This window comes from Heterodontus francisci, chromosome 20, assembly GCF_036365525.1.
Source record: "Heterodontus francisci isolate sHetFra1 chromosome 20, sHetFra1.hap1, whole genome shotgun sequence".
NCBI lineage: Eukaryota > Metazoa > Chordata > Chondrichthyes > Heterodontiformes > Heterodontidae > Heterodontus > Heterodontus francisci.
Genome location: NC_090390.1, coordinates 23,985,208 through 24,004,423, shown reverse-complemented (window position 1 = coordinate 24,004,423; position 19,216 = coordinate 23,985,208).

The following is a 19,216-nucleotide window of genomic DNA, read 5'->3' as shown; positions in this document are numbered from 1 at the left end:
CACTGCTCACTTTTCCTTGAAACAGTACACACATGCACTGTTCACTTTAACTTCAAACAGTACTCACATACACTGTTCACTTTGCCTTCAAACAGTACTCACATACATTGTTCACTTTTACTTCAAACAGTACTCACATACACTGTTCACTTTAACTTCAAACAGTACTCACATGCACTGTTCACTTTAACTTCAAACAGTACTCACATACACTGTTCACTTTTACTTCAAACAGTACTCACATACACTGTTCCCTTTAACTTCAAACAGCACTCACATGCACTGTTCACTTTAACTTCAAACAGTACTCACATGCACTGTTCACTTTAATTTCAAACAGCACTAACATACACTGTTCACTTTAACTTCAAACAGTACTCACATACACTTTTCACTTGAACTTCAAACAGTACCCAAATACAATGTTTCCTTTAACTTCAAACATTACTCACATACATTGTTCCCTTCAACTTCAAACATTACTCACATGCATTGTTCCCTTTAACTTCAAACGGGACCCAAATACACTGTTCCCTTCAACTTCAAACAGTAATCACATGCACTGTTCACTTTAACTTCACACAGTACTCACATTCACTGCTCACTTTAACTTCAAACAGTACTCACATACACTGCTCACTTTAACTTCAAACAGTACTCACATACACTGCTCACTTTAACTTCAAACAGTACTCACATACACTGTTCACTTTGACTTCAAACAGTACTCACATACATTGTTCACTTTTACTTCCAACAGTACTCACATACACTGTTCACTTTAACTTCAAACAGTACTCACATGCAATGTTCACTTTAACTTCAAACAGTACTCACATACACTGTTCACTTTTACTTCAAACAGTACTCACATACACTGTTCACTTTAACTTCAAACAGTACTCACATACACTGTTCACTTTTACTTCAAACAGTACTCACATACACTGTTCACTTTAACTTCAAACAGTACTCACATACACTGTTCCCTTTAACTTCAAACAGTACTCACATACACTGTTCACTTTTACTTCAAACAGTACTCACATACACTGTTCACTTTAACTTCAAACAGTACTCACATACACTGATCCCTCTAACTTCTAATAGTAATCACAGACACCGTTCCCTTTTACTTCAAATATTACGCACATACACTGTTCCCTTTATGTTCAAATAGTCCTCGCATACACCGTTCCCTTCAACTTCAAATTGTACTCGCATACACCGTTCCCTTCAACGTCAATAGTACTCACATGCACACTTCTCCTTAACGTAAAATAAAACTCACATGTTGTATTCCCTTTCGGTTCAAATAATAGTCACCTGCACTGTTCCGTTTAGCTTCGAACCATACCCACATGTTCTGTTCCCTTTTAAATCAAATATTACTCACATACCCTGTTCCCTTTAACTTTAAATAGTACTCACATAGACAGTTCCCTTTAACTTCAAACAGTACTCACATACACGGTTCCCTTTAAATTCAAACAGTGCTCTCATACACTGTTGTCTTTAACTTCAAATAGTACTCACATACACTGTTCCCTTTAACTTCAAACAGTACTCACATACACTTTTCACTTTCACTTCAAACAGTACTCACATACTCTGTTCACTTTAACTTCAAACAGTACTCACATACACTCTTCACTTTCACTTCAAACAGTACTCACATACACTGTTCACTTTAACTTCAAACAGTACTCACATACACTGTTCACTTTAACTTCAAACAGTACACACATACACTTTTCACTTTCACTTCAAACAGTACTCACATACTCTGTTCAATTTAACTTCAAACAGTACTCACATACACTTTTCACTTTCACTTCAAACAGTACTCACATACACTGTTCACTTTCACTTCAAACAGTACTCACATACACTTTTCACTTTCACTTCAAACAGTACTCACATACTCTGTTCACTTTAACTTCAAACAGTACTCACATGCACTGTTCACTTTCACTTCAAACAGTACTCACATGCACTGTTCACTTTCACTTCAAACAGTACTCACATACACTGCTCACTTTCACTTCAAACAGTACTCACATACACTGCTCACTTTAACTTCAAACAGTACTCACATACACTGCTCACTTTAAATTCAAACAGTACTCACATACGCTGTTCACTTGAACTTCAAACAGTACTCACATACACTTCTCACTTTAACTTCAAACAGTACTCACATACACTGTTCCCTTTAACTTCAAAAAGTACTCACATACACTGCTCACTTTTCCTTGAAACAGTACACACATGCACTGTTCACTTTAACTTCAAACAGTACTCACATACACTGTTCACTTTGCCTTCAAACAGTACTCACATACATTGTTCACTTTTACTTCAAACAGTACTCACATACACTGTTCACTTTAACTTCAAACAGTACTCACATGCACTGTTCACTTTAACTTCAAACAGTACTCACATACACTGTTCACTTTTACTTCAAACAGTACTCACATACACTGTTCCCTTTAACTTCAAACAGCACTCACATGCACTGTTCACTTTAACTTCAAACAGTACTCACATGCACTGTTCACTTTAATTTCAAACAGCACTAACATACACTGTTCACTTTAACTTCAAACAGTACTCACATACACTTTTCACTTGAACTTCAAACAGTACCCAAATACAATGTTTCCTTTAACTTCAAACATTACTCACATACATTGTTCCCTTCAACTTCAAACATTACTCACATGCATTGTTCCCTTTAACTTCAAACGGGACCCAAATACACTGTTCCCTTCAACTTCAAACAGTAATCACATGCACTGTTCACTTTAACTTCACACAGTACTCACATTCACTGCTCACTTTAACTTCAAACAGTACTCACATACACTGCTCACTTTAACTTCAAACAGTACTCACATACACTGTTAACCTGAACTTTAAACAGTACTCACATACACTGTTCACTGTCACTTCAAACAGTACTCACATACACTGTTCACTTTCACTTCAAACAGTACTCACATACACTGTTCACTTTAACTTCAAACAGTACTCACATACACTGCTCACTTTAACTTTAAACAGTACTCACATACACTGCTCACTTTAACTTCAAACAGTACTCACATACACTGCTCACTTTAACTTCAAACAGTACTCACATACACTGCTCACTTTAACTTCTAACAGTACTCACATACACTGCTCACTTTAACTTCAAACAGTACTCACATACACTGCTCACTTTAACTTCTAACAGTACTCACATGCACTGCTCACTTTAACTTCAAACAGTACTCACATACACTGTTCGCTTTACCTTCAAACAGTACTCACATACACTGTTCACTTTAACATCTAACAGTTCTCACATACACTGCTCACTTTAACTTCAAACAGTACACACATACACTGCTCACTTTAACTTCAAACAGTACTCACATACACTGTTCGCTTTAACTTCAAACAGTACTCACATGCACTGTTCACTTTAACTTCAAACAGTACTCACATACACTGCTCACTTTAACTTCAAACAGTACTCCCATACACTGCTCACTTTAACTTCACACTGTTCTCACATTCACTGCTCACTTTAACTTCAAACAGTACTCAAATACACTGTTCACTTTAACTTCAAACAGTTCTCACATACACTGTTCACTTTCACTTCAAACAGTACTCACATACACTGTTCACTTTCACTTCAAACGGTACTCACATACACTGTTCAATTTAACTTCAAACAGTACTCACATACACTGTTCACTTTAACTTCAAACAGTACTCACATACACTGTTCACTTTCACTTCAAACGGAACTCACATACACTGTTCACTTTAACTTCAATCAGTACTCACATACACTGCTCACTTTAACTTCAAACAGTACTCACATACACTGTTCACTGTGACTTCAAACAGTACTCAGATACACTGTTCACTGCAACTTCAAACAGTACTCACATGCACTGTTCACTTTAACTTCAAACAGTACTCACATACACTGTTCACTTTCACTTCAAACTGTACTCACATACACTGCTCACTTTAAATTCAAACAGTTCTCACATACACTTTTCACTTTCACTTCAAACAGTACTCACATACACTGTTCACTTTAACTTCAAACAGTACTCACATGCACTGCTCACTTTAACTTCAAACAGTACTCACGTACACTGTTCACTTTCACTTCAAACTGTACTCTCATACACTCTTCCCTTTAACTTCAAACAGCACTCACATACACTCCTCACTTTAACTTCAAACAGCACTCACATGCACTGTTCACTTTAACTTCAAACAGTACTCACATACACTGTTCACTTTAACTTCAAACAGCACTCACATGCACTGTTCACTTTAACTTCAAACAGCACTCACATACACTTTTCACTTTCACTTCAAACAGTACTCTCATACACTGTTCCCTTTAACTTCAAACAGTACTCACATACACTCCTCACTTTAACTTCAAACAGCACTCACATACACTGTTCACTTTAACTTCAAACAGTACTCACATACACTGTTCACTTTAACTTCAAACAGTACTCACATACACTTTTCACTTTCACTTCAAACAGTACTCACATACACTCCTCACTTTAACTTCAAACAGCACTCACATACACTGTTCACTTTAACTTCAAACAGTACTCACATACACTGTTCACTTTAACTTCAGACAGCACTCACTTGCACTGTTCACTTTAACTTCAAACAGTACTCACATACACTGTTCACTTTAACTTCAAACAGCACTCACATACACTCCTCACTTTAACTTCAAACAGCACTCGCATACACTGTTCACTTTAACTTCAAACAGTACTCACATACACTGTTCACTTTAACTTCAAACAGTACTCACATACACTGTTCACTTTAACTTCAAACAGTGCTCACATGCACTGTTCACTTTAACTTCAAACAGCACTCACATGCACTGCTCACTTTAACTTCAAACAGTACTCACATGCACTGTTCACTTTAACTTCAAACATTACTCACATACATTGTTCCCTTCAACTTCAAACATTACTCACATGCATTGTTCCCTTTAACTTCAAACGGGACCCAAATACACTGTTCCCTTCAACTTCAAACAGTAATCACATGCACTGTTCACTTTAACTTCACACAGTACTCACATTCACTGCTCACTTTAACTTCAAACAGTACTCACATACACTGCTCACTTTAACTTCAAACAGTACTCACATACACTGTTAACCTGAACTTTAAACAGTACTCACATACACTGTTCACTTTCACTTCAAACAGTACTCACATACACTGTTCACTTTCACTTCAAACAGTACACACATACACTGCTCACTTTAACTTCAAACAGTACTCACATACACTGTTCGCTTTAACTTCAAACAGTACTCACATGCACTGTTCACTTTAACTTCAAACAGTACTCACATACACTGCTCACTTTAACTTCAAACAGTACTCCCATACACTGCTCACTTTAACTTCACACTGTTCTCACATTCACTGCTCACTTTAACTTCAAACAGTACTCAAATACACTGTTCACTTTAACTTCAAACAGTTCTCACATACACTGTTCACTTTCACTTCAAACAGTACTCACATACACTGTTCACTTTCACTTCAAACGGTACTCACATACACTGTTCAATTTAACTTCAAACAGTACTCACATACACTGTTCACTTTAACTTCAAACAGTACTCACATACACTGTTCACTTTCACTTCAAACGGAACTCACATACACTGTTCACTTTAACTTCAATCAGTACTCACATACACTGCTCACTTTAACTTCAAACAGTACTCACATACACTGTTCACTGTGACTTCAAACAGTACTCAGATACACTGTTCACTGCAACTTCAAACAGTACTCACATGCACTGTTCACTTTAACTTCAAACAGTACTCACATACACTGTTCACTTTCACTTCAAACTGTACTCACATACACTGCTCACTTTAAATTCAAACAGTTCTCACATACACTTTTCACTTTCACTTCAAACAGTACTCACATACACTGTTCACTTTAACTTCAAACAGTACTCACATGCACTGCTCACTTTAACTTCAAACAGTACTCACGTACACTGTTCACTTTCACTTCAAACTGTACTCTCATACACTCTTCCCTTTAACTTCAAACAGCACTCACATACACTCCTCACTTTAACTTCAAACAGCACTCACATGCACTGTTCACTTTAACTTCAAACAGTACTCACATACACTGTTCACTTTAACTTCAAACAGCACTCACATGCACTGTTCACTTTAACTTCAAACAGCACTCACATACACTTTTCACTTTCACTTCAAACAGTACTCTCATACACTGTTCCCTTTAACTTCAAACAGTACTCACATACACTCCTCACTTTAACTTCAAACAGCACTCACATACACTGTTCACTTTAACTTCAAACAGTACTCACATACACTGTTCACTTTAACTTCAAACAGTACTCACATACACTTTTCACTTTCACTTCAAACAGTACTCACATACACTCCTCACTTTAACTTCAAACAGCACTCACATACACTGTTCACTTTAACTTCAAACAGTACTCACATACACTGTTCACTTTAACTTCAGACAGCACTCACTTGCACTGTTCACTTTAACTTCAAACAGTACTCACATACACTGTTCACTTTAACTTCAAACAGCACTCACATACACTCCTCACTTTAACTTCAAACAGCACTCGCATACACTGTTCACTTTAACTTCAAACAGTACTCACATACACTGTTCACTTTAACTTCAAACAGTACTCACATACACTGTTCACTTTAACTTCAAACAGTGCTCACATGCACTGTTCACTTTAACTTCAAACAGCACTCACATGCACTGCTCACTTTAACTTCAAACAGTACTCACATGCACTGTTCACTTTAACTTCAAACATTACTCACATACATTGTTCCCTTCAACTTCAAACATTACTCACATGCATTGTTCCCTTTAACTTCAAACGGGACCCAAATACACTGTTCCCTTCAACTTCAAACAGTAATCACATGCACTGTTCACTTTAACTTCACACAGTACTCACATTCACTGCTCACTTTAACTTCAAACAGTACTCACATACACTGCTCACTTTAACTTCAAACAGTACTCACATACACTGTTAACCTGAACTTTAAACAGTACTCACATACACTGTTCACTTTCACTTCAAACAGTACTCACATACACTGTTCACTTTCACTTCAAACAGTACTCACATACACTGTTCACTTTAACTTCAAACAGTACTCACATACACTGCTCACTTTAACTTTAAACAGTACTCACATACACTGCTCACTTTAACTTCAAACAGTACTCACATACACTGCTCACTTTAACTTCAAACAGTACTCACATACACTGCTCACTTTAACTTCTAACAGTACTCACATACACTGCTCACTTTAACTTCAAACAGTACTCACATACACTGCTCACTTTAACTTCTAACAGTACTCACATACACTGCTCACTTTAACTTCAAACAGTACTCACATACACTGTTCGCTTTACCTTCAAACAGTACTCACATACACTGTTCACTTTAACATCTAACAGTTCTCACATACACTGCTCACTTTAACTTCAAACAGTACACACATACACTGCTCACTTTAACTTCAAACAGTACTCACATACACTGTTCGCTTTAACTTCAAACAGTACTCACATGCACTGTTCACTTTAACTTCAAACAGTACTCACATACACTGCTCACTTTAACTTCAAACAGTACTCCCATACACTGCTCACTTTAACTTCACACTGTTCTCACATTCACTGCTCAGTTTAACTTCAAACAGTACTCAAATACACTGTTCACTTTAACTTCAAACAGTTCTCACATACACTGTTCACTTTCACTTCAAACAGTACTCACATACACTGTTCACTTTCACTTCAAACGGTACTCACATACACTGTTCAATTTAACTTCAAACAGTACTCACATACACTGTTCACTTTAACTTCAAACAGTACTCACATACACTGTTCACTTTCACTTCAAACGGAACTCACATACACTGTTCACTTTAACTTCAATCAGTACTCACATACACTGCTCACTTTAACTTCAAACAGTACTCACATAGACTGTTCACTGTGACTTCAAACAGTACTCAGATACACTGTTCACTGCAACTTCAAACAGTACTCACATGCACTGTTCACTTTAACTTCAAACAGTACTCACATACACTGTTCACTTTCACTTCAAACTGTACTCACATACACTGCTCACTTTAAATTCAAACAGTTCTCACATACACTTTTCACTTTCACTTCAAACAGTACTCACATACACTGTTCACTTTAACTTCAAACAGTACTCACATGCACTGCTCACTTTAACTTCAAACAGTACTCACGTACACTGTTCACTTTCACTTCAAACTGTACTCTCATACACTCTTCCCTTTAACTTCAAACAGCACTCACATACACTCCTCACTTTAACTTCAAACAGCACTCACATGCACTGTTCACTTTAACTTCAAACAGTACTCACATACACTGTTCACTTTAACTTCAAACAGCACTCACATGCACTGTTCACTTTAACTTCAAACAGCACTCACATACACTTTTCACTTTCACTTCAAACAGTACTCTCATACACTGTTCCCTTTAACTTCAAACAGTACTCACATACACTCCTCACTTTAACTTCAAACAGCACTCACATACACTGTTCACTTTAACTTCAAACAGTACTCACATACACTGTTCACTTTAACTTCAAACAGTACTCACATACACTTTTCACTTTCACTTCAAACAGTACTCACATACACTCCTCACTTTAACTTCAAACAGCACTCACATACACTGTTCACTTTAACTTCAAACAGTACTCACATACACTGTTCACTTTAACTTCAGACAGCACTCACTTGCACTGTTCACTTTAACTTCAAACAGTACTCACATACACTGTTCACTTTAACTTCAAACAGCACTCACATACACTCCTCACTTTAACTTCAAACAGCACTCGCATACACTGTTCACTTTAACTTCAAACAGTACTCACATACACTGTTCACTTTAACTTCAAACAGTACTCACATACACTGTTCACTTTAACTTCAAACAGTGCTCACATGCACTGTTCACTTTAACTTCAAACAGCACTCACATGCACTGCTCACTTTAACTTCAAACAGTACTCACATGCACTGTTCACTTTAACTTCAAACAGTACTCACATACACTGTTCACTTTAACTTCAAACAGTACTCACATACACTGTTCACTTTAACTTCAAACAGTACTCACATGCACTGTTCACTTTAACTTCAAACAGTACTCACATACACTGCTCACTTTAACTTCAAACAGCACTCACATACACTGTTCACTTTAACTTCAAACAGTATTCACATGCACTGTTCACTTTAACTTCAAACAGTACTCACATACACTGTTCACTTTAACTTCAAACAGTACTCACATACACTGTTCACTTTAACTTCAAACAGTATTCACATGCACTGTTCACTTTAACTTCAAACAGTACTCACATACACTGTTCACTTTAACTTCAAACAGCACTCACTTGCACTGTTCACTTTAACTTCAAACAGTACTCACATACACTGTTCACTTTAACTTCAAACAGCACTCACATACACTCCTCACTTTAACTTCAAACAGCACTCGCATACACTGTTCACTTTAACTTCAAACAGTACTCACATACACTGTTCACTTTAACTTCAAACAGTACTCACATACACTTTTCACTTTCACTTCCAGCAGTACTCACATGCACTGTTCACTTTCACTTCAAACAGTACTCACATACACTGTTCACTTTCACTTCAAACGGTACTCACATGCACTGTTCACTTTAACTTCAATCAGTACTCACATACACTGCTCACTTTAACTTCAAACAGTACTCACATACACTGTTCACTGTGACTTCAAACAGTACTCAGATACACTGTTCACTGCAACTTCAAACAGTACTCACATGCACTATTCACTTTGACTTCAAACAGTACTCACATACACTGTTCACTTTCACTTCAAACTGTACTCACATACACTGCTCACTTTAAATTCAAACAGTTCTCACATACACTTTTCACTTTCACTTCAAACAGTACTCACATACACTGTTCACTTTAACTTCAAACAGTACTCACATGCACTGCTCACTTTAACTTCAAACAGTACTCACGTACACTGTTCACTTTCACTTCAAACTGTACTCTCATACACTGTTCCCTTTAACTTCAAACAGCACTCACATACACTGTTCACTTTAACTTCAAACAGTACTCACATACGCTGTTCACTTTAACTTCAAACAGCACTCACATGCACTGTTCACTTTAACTTCAAACAGCACTCACATACACTGTTCACTTTAACTTCAAACAGTACTCACACACACTGTTCACTTTAACTTCAAACAGTACTCACATACACTTTTCACTTTCACTTCAAACAGTACTCACATACACTGTTCACTTTAACTTCAAACAGTACTCACATACACTCCTCACTTTAACTTCCACAGTACTCACATACACTGTTCACTTTAACTTCAAACAGTACTCACATACACTGTTCACTTTAACTTCAAACAGTACTCACATACACTTTTCACTTTCACTTCAAACAGTACTCACATACACTCCTCACTTTCACTTCATCAGTACTCACATACACTGTTCACTTTAACTTCAAACAGTACTCACATACACTGTTCACTTTAACTTCAAACAGTACTCACATACACTTTTCACTTTCACTTCAAACAGTACTCTCATACACTGTTCCCTTTAACTTCAAACAGTACTCACATACACTCCTCACTTTAACTTCAAACAGCACTCACATACACTGTTCACTTTAACTTCAAACAGTACTCACATACACTGTTCACTTTAACTTCAAACAGTACTCACATACACTTTTCACTTTCACTTCAAACAGTACTCACATACACTCCTCACTTTAACTTCAAACAGCACTCACATACACTGTTCACTTTAACTTCAAACAGTACTCACATACACTTTTCACTTTCACTTCAAACAGTACTCACATACACTCCGCACTTTAACTTCAAACAGTACTCACATACACTGCTCACTTTAACTTCAAACAGTACTCACATACACTGTTCACTTTAACTTCAAACAGCACTCACATGCACTGTTCACTTTAACTTCAAACAGTACTCACATACACTGTTCACTTTAACTTCAAACAGTACTCACATACACTTTTCACTTTCACTTCAAACAGTACTCTCATGCACTGTTCCCTTTAACTTCAAACAGTACTCACATACGCTCCTCACTTTAACTTCAAACAGCACTCACATACACTGTTCACTTTAACTTCAAACAGTACTCACATACACTGTTCACTTTAACTTCAAACAGTACTCACATACACTTTTCACTTTCACTTCAAACAGTACTCACATACACTCCTCACTTTAACTTCAAACAGCACTCACATACACTGTTCACTTTAACTTCAAACAGTACTCACATACACTTTTCACTTTCACTTCAAACAGTACTCACATACACTCCGCACTTTAACTTCAAACAGTACTCACATACACTCCTCACTTTAACTTCAAACAGTACTCACATACACTGTTCACTTTAACTTCAAACAGCACTCACATGCACTGTTCACTTTAACTTCAAACAGTACTCACATACACTGTTCACTTTAACTTCAAACAGCACTCACATACACTCCTCACTTTAACTTCAAACAGCACTCACATACACTGTTCACTTTAACTTCAAACAGTACTCACATACACTGTTCACTTTAACTTCAAACAGTACTCACATACACTGTTCACTTTAACTTCAAACAGCACTCACATGCACTGCTCACTTTAACTTCAAACAGTGCTCACATGCACTGTTCACTTTAACTTCAAACAGTACTCACATACACTGTTCACTTTAACTTCAAACAGTACTCACATGCACTGTTCACTTTAACTTCAAACAGTACTCACATACACTGTTCACTTTGACTTCAAACAGTACTCACATACACTGTTCACTTTAACTTCAAACAGTACTCACATACACTTTTCACTTTCACTTCCAGCAGTACTCACATGCACTGTTCACTTTCACTTCAAACAGTACTCACATACACTGTTCACTTTAACTTCAAACAGTACTCACATACACTTTTCACTTTCACTTCCAGCAGTACTCACATACACTGTTCACTTTAACTTCAAACAGTACTCACATACACTTTTCACTTACACTTCCAGCAGTACTCACATACACTGTTCACTTTAACTTCAAACAGCACTCACATACACTGTTCACTTTAACTTCAAACAGTACTCACATACACTGTTCACTTTAACTTCAAACAGTACTCACATGCACTGTTCACTTTAACTTCAAACAGTACTCACATACACTGTTCACTTTAACTTCAAACAGTACTCACATACACTTTTCACTTTCACTTCCAGCAGTACTCACATGCACTGTTCACTTTCACTTCAAACAGTACTCACATACACTGTTCACTTTAACTTCAAACAGTACTCACATACACTGTTCACTTTAACTTCAAACAGAACTCACATACACTGTTCACTTTAACTTCAAACAACACTCACATACACTGTTCACTTTAACTTCAAACAGTACTCACATACACTGTTCACTTTAACTTCAAACAGTACTCACATACACTGTTCACTTTAACTTCAAACAGCACTCACATGCACTGCTCACTTTAACTTCAAACAGTGCTCACATGCACTGTTCACTTTAACTTCAAACAGTACTCACATACACTGCTCACTTTAACTTCAAACAGTACTCACATGCACTGTTCACTTTAACTTCAAACAGTACTCACATACACTGTTCACTTTGACTTCAAACAGTACTCACATACACTGTTCACTTTAACTTCAAACAGTACTCACAAACACTTTTCACTTTCACTTCCAGCAGTACTCACATGCACTGTTCACTTTCACTTCAAACAGTACTCACATACACTGTTCACTTTAACTTCAAACAGTACTCACATACACTTTTCACTTTCACTTCCAGCAGTACTCACATACACTGTTCACTTTAACTTCAAATAGTACTCACATGCACTGTTCACTTTAACTTCAAACAGTACTCACATACACTTTTCACTTTCACTTCCAGCAGTACTCACATACACTGTTCACTTTCACTTCAAACGGTACTCACATGCACTGTTCACTTTAACTTCAATCAGTACTCACATACACTGCTCACTTTAACTTCAAACAGTACTCACATACACTGCTCACTTTAACTTCAAACAGTACTCACATACACTGTTCACTTTAACTTCAAACAGTACTCACATACACTTTTCACTTTCACTTCCAGCAGTACTCACATACACTGTTCACTTTCACTTCAAACGGTACTCACATGCACTGTTCACTTTTACTTCAAACGGTACTCACATGCACTGTTCACTTTAACTTCAATCAGTACTCACATACACTGTTCACTGTGACTTCAAACAGTACTCAGATACACTGTTCACTGTGACTTCAAACAGTACTCAGATACACTGTTCACTGCAACTTCAAACAGTACTCACATGCACTATTCACTTTAACTTCAAACAGTACTCACATACACTGTTCACTTTCCCTTCAAACTGTACTCACATACACTGCTCACTTTAAATTCAAACAGTTCTCACATACACTTTTCACTTTCACTTCAAACAGTACTCACATACACTGTTCACTTTAACTTCAAACAGTACTCACATGCACTGCTCACTTTAACTTCAATCAGTACTCACGTACACTGTTCACTTTCACTTCAAACTGTACTCTCATACACTGTTCCCTTTAACTTCAAACAGCACTCACATACACTGTTCACTTTAACTTCAAACAGCACTCACATGCACTGTTCACTTTAACTTCAAACAGTACTCACATACACTGTTCACTTTAACTTCAAACAGCACTCACATGCACTGTTCACTTTAACTTCAAACAGCACTCACATACACTGTTCACTTTAACTTCAAACAGTACTCACACACACTGTTCACTTTAACTTCAAACAGTACTCACATACACTTTTCACTTTCACTTCAAACAGTACTCACATACACTGTTCACTTTAACTTCAAACAGCACTCACATGCACTGTTCACTTTAACTTCAAACAGCACTCACATACACTGTTCACTTTAACTTCAAACAGTACTCACACACACTGTTCACTTTAACTTCAAACAGTACTCACATACACTGTTCACTTTAACTTCAAACAGTGCTCACATACACTTTTCACTTTCACTTCAAACAGTACTCTCATACACTGTTCCCTTTAACTTCAAACAGTACTCACATACACTCCTCACTTTAACTTCAAACAGCACTCACATACACTGTTCACTTTAACTTCAAACAGTACTCACATACACTGTTCACTTTAACTTCAAACAGTACTCACATACACTTTTCACTTTCACTTCAAACAGTACTCACATACACTCCTCACTTTAACTTCAAACAGCACTCACATACACTGTTCACTTTAACTTCAAACAGTACTCACATACACTGTTCACTTTAACTTCAAACAGTACTCACATACACTGTTCACTTTAACTTCAAACAGTACTCACATACACTTTTCACTTTCACTTCAAACAGTACTCACATACACTCCTCACTTTAACTTCAAACAGTACTCACATACACTCCTCACTTTAACTTCAAACAGTACTCACATACACTGTTCACTTTAACTTCAAACAGCACTCACATGCACTGTTCACTTTAACTTCAAACAGTACTCACATACACTGTTCACTTTAACTTCAAACAGCACTCACATACACTCCTCACTTTAACTTCAAACAGCACTCACATACACTGTTCACTTTAACTTCAAACAGTACTCACATACACTGTTCACTTTAACTTCAAACAGTACTCACATACACTGTTCACTTTAACTTCAAACAGCACTCACATACACTGTTCACTTTAACTTCAAACAGTACTCACATACACTGTTCACTTTAACTTCAAACAGTACTCACATACACTGTTCACTTTAACTTCAAACAGCACTCACATGCACTGCTCACTTTAACTTCAAACAGTGCTCACATGCACTGTTCACTTTAACTTCAAACAGTACTCACATACACTGCTCACTTTAACTTCAAACAGTACTCACATGCACTGTTCACTTTAACTTCAAACAGTACTCACATACACTGTTCACTTTGACTTCAAACAGTACTCACATACACTGTTCACTTTAACTTCAAACAGTACTCACATACACTTTTCACTTTCACTTCCAGCAGTACTCACATGCACTGTTCACTTTCACTTCAAACAGTACTCACATACACTGTTCACTTTAACTTCAAACAGTACTCACATACACTTTTCACTTTCACTTCCAGCAGTACTCACATACACTGTTCACTTTAACTTCAAACAGTGCTCACATACACTTTTCACTTTCACTTCAAACAGTACTCTCATGCACTGCTCCCTTTAACTTCAAACTATACTCACATACACTCCTCACTTTAACTTCAAACAGCACTCACATACACTGTTCACTTTAACTTCAAACAGTACTCACATACACTGTTCACTTTAACTTCAAACAGTACTCACATACACTTTTCACTTTCACTTCAAACAGTACTCACATACACTCCTCACTTTAACTTCAAACAGCACTCACATACACTGTTCACTTTAACTTCAAACAGTACTCACATACACTGTTCACTTTAACTTCAAACAGTACTCACATACACTGTTCACTTTAACTTCAAACAGTACTCACATACACTTTTCACTTTCACTTCAAACAGTACTCACATACACTCCTCACTTTAACTTCAAACAGTACTCACATACACTCCTCACTTTAACTTCAAACAGTACTCACATACACTGTTCACTTTAACTTCAAACAGCACTCACATGCACTGTTCACTTTAACTTCAAACAGTACTCACATACACTGTTCACTTTAACTTCAAACAGCACTCACATACACTCCTCACTTTAACTTCAAACAGCACTCACATACACTGTTCACTTTAACTTCAAACAGTACTCACATACACTGTTCACTTTAACTTCAAACAGTACTCACATACACTGTTCACTTTAACTTCAAACAGCACTCACATGCACTGCTCACTTTAACTTCAAACAGTGCTCACATGCACTGTTCACTTTAACTTCAAACAGTACTCACATACACTGTTCACTTTAACTTCAAACAGCACTCACATGCACTGCTCACTTTAACTTCAAACAGTACTTACATGCACTGTTCACTTTAACTTCAAACAGTACTCACATACACTGTTCACTTTAACTTCAAACAGTACTCACATGCACTGTTCACTTTAACTTCAAACAGTACTCACATACACTTTTCACTTTCACTTCAAACAGTACTCACATACACTCCTCACTTTAACTTCAAACAGCACTCACATACACTGTTCACTTTAACTTCAAACAGTACTCACATACACTTTTCACTTTAACTTCAAACAGTACTCACATACACTGTTCACTTTAACTTCAAACAGTACTCACATACACTTTTCACTTTCACTTCAAACAGTACTCACATACACTCCTCACTTTAACTTCAAACAGTACTCACATACACTGTTCACTTTAACTTCAAACAGCACTCACATGCACTGTTCACTTTAACTTCAAACAGTACTCACATACACTGTTCACTTTAACTTCAAACAGCACTCACATACACTCCTCACTTTAACTTCAAACAGCACTCACATACACTGTTCACTTTAACTTCAAACAGTACTCACATACACTGTTCACTTTAACTTCAAACAGTACTCACATACACTGTTCACTTTAACTTCAAACAGCACTCACATACACTGTTCACTTTAACTTCAAACAGTACTCACATACACTGTTCACTTTAACTTCAAACAGTACTCACATACACTGTTCACTTTAACTTCAAACAGCACTCACATGCACTGCTCACTTTAACTTCAAACAGTGCTCACATGCACTGTTCACTTTAACTTCAAACAGTACTCACATACACTGCTCACTTTAACTTCAAACAGTACTCACATGCACTGTTCACTTTAACTTCAAACAGTACTCACATACACTGTTCACTTTGACTTCAAACAGTACTCACATACACTGTTCACTTTAACTTCAAACAGTACTCACATACACTTTTCACTTTCACTTCCAGCAGTACTCACATGCACTGTTCACTTTCACTTCAAACAGTACTCACATACACTGTTCACTTTAACTTCAAACAGTACTCACATACACTTTTCACTTTCACTTCCAGCAGTACTCACATACACTGTTCACTTTAACTTCAAACAGTGCTCACATACACTTTTCACTTTCACTTCAAACAGTACTCTCATGCACTGTTCCCTTTAACTTCAAACAGTACTCACATACACTCCTCACTTTAACTTCAAACAGCACTCACATACACTGTTCACTTTAACTTCAAACAGTACTCACATACACTGTTCACTTTAACTTCAAACAGTACTCACATACACTTTTCACTTTCACTTCAAACAGTACTCACATACACTCCTCACTTTAACTTCAAACAGCACTCACATACACTGTTCACTTTAACTTCAAACAGTACTCACATACACTGTTCACTTTAACTTCAAACAGTACTCACATACACTGTTCACTTTAACTTCAAACAGTACTCACATACACTTTTCACTTTCACTTCAAACAGTACTCACATACACTCCTCACTTTAACTTCAAACAGTACTCACATGCACTGTTCACTTTAACTTCAAACAGTACTCACATACACTGCTCACTTTAACTTCAAACAGCACTCACATGCACTGTTCACTTTAACTTCAAACAGTACTCACATACACTGTTCACTTTAACTTCAAACAGCACTCACATACACTCCTCACTTTAACTTCAAACAGCACTCACATACACTGTTCACTTTAACTTCAAACAGTACTCACATACACTGTTCACTTTAACTTCAAACAGTACTCACATACACTGTTCACTTTAACTTCAAACAGCACTCACATGCACTGCTCACTTTAACTTCAAACAGTGCTCACATGCACTGTTCACTTTAACTTCAAACAGTACTCACATACACTGTTCACTTTAACTTCAAACAGCACTCACATGCACTGCTCACTTTAACTTCAAACAGTACTTACATGCACTGTTCACTTTAACTTCAAACAGTACTCACATACACTGTTCACTTTAACTTCAAACAGTACTCACATGCACTGTTCACTTTAACTTCAAACAGTACTCACATACACTTTTCACTTTCACTTCAAACAGTACTCACATACACTCCTCACTTTAACTTCAAACAGCACTCACATACACTGTTCACTTTAACTTCAAACAGTACTCACATACACTTTTCACTTTAACTTCAAACAGTACTCACATACACTGTTCACTTTAACTTCAAACAGTACTCACATACACTTTTCACTTTCACTTCAAACAGTACTCACATACACTCCTCACTTTAACTTCAAACAGTACTCACATACACTCCTCACTTTAACTTCAAACAGTACTCACATACACTGTTCACTTTAACTTCAAACAGCACTCACATGCACTGTTCACTTTAACTTCAAACAGTACTCACATACACTGTTCACTTTAACTTCAAACAGCACTCACATACACTCCTCACTTTAACTTCAAACAGCACTCACATACACTGTTCACTTTAACTTCAAACAGTACTCACATACACTGTTCACTTTAACTTCAAACAGTACTCACATACACTGTTCACTTTAACTTCAAACAGCACTCACATACACTGTTCACTTTAACTTCAAACAGTACTCACATACACTGTTCACTTTAACTTCAAACAGTACTCACATACACTGTTCACTTTAACTTCAAACAGCACTCACATGCACTGCTCACTTTAACTTCAAACAGTGCTCACATGCACTGTTCACTTTAACTTCAAACAGTACTCACATACACTGCTCACTTTAACTTCAAACAGTACTCACATGCACTGTTCACTTTAACTTCAAACAGTACTCACATACACTGTTCACTTTGACTTCAAACAGTACTCACATACACT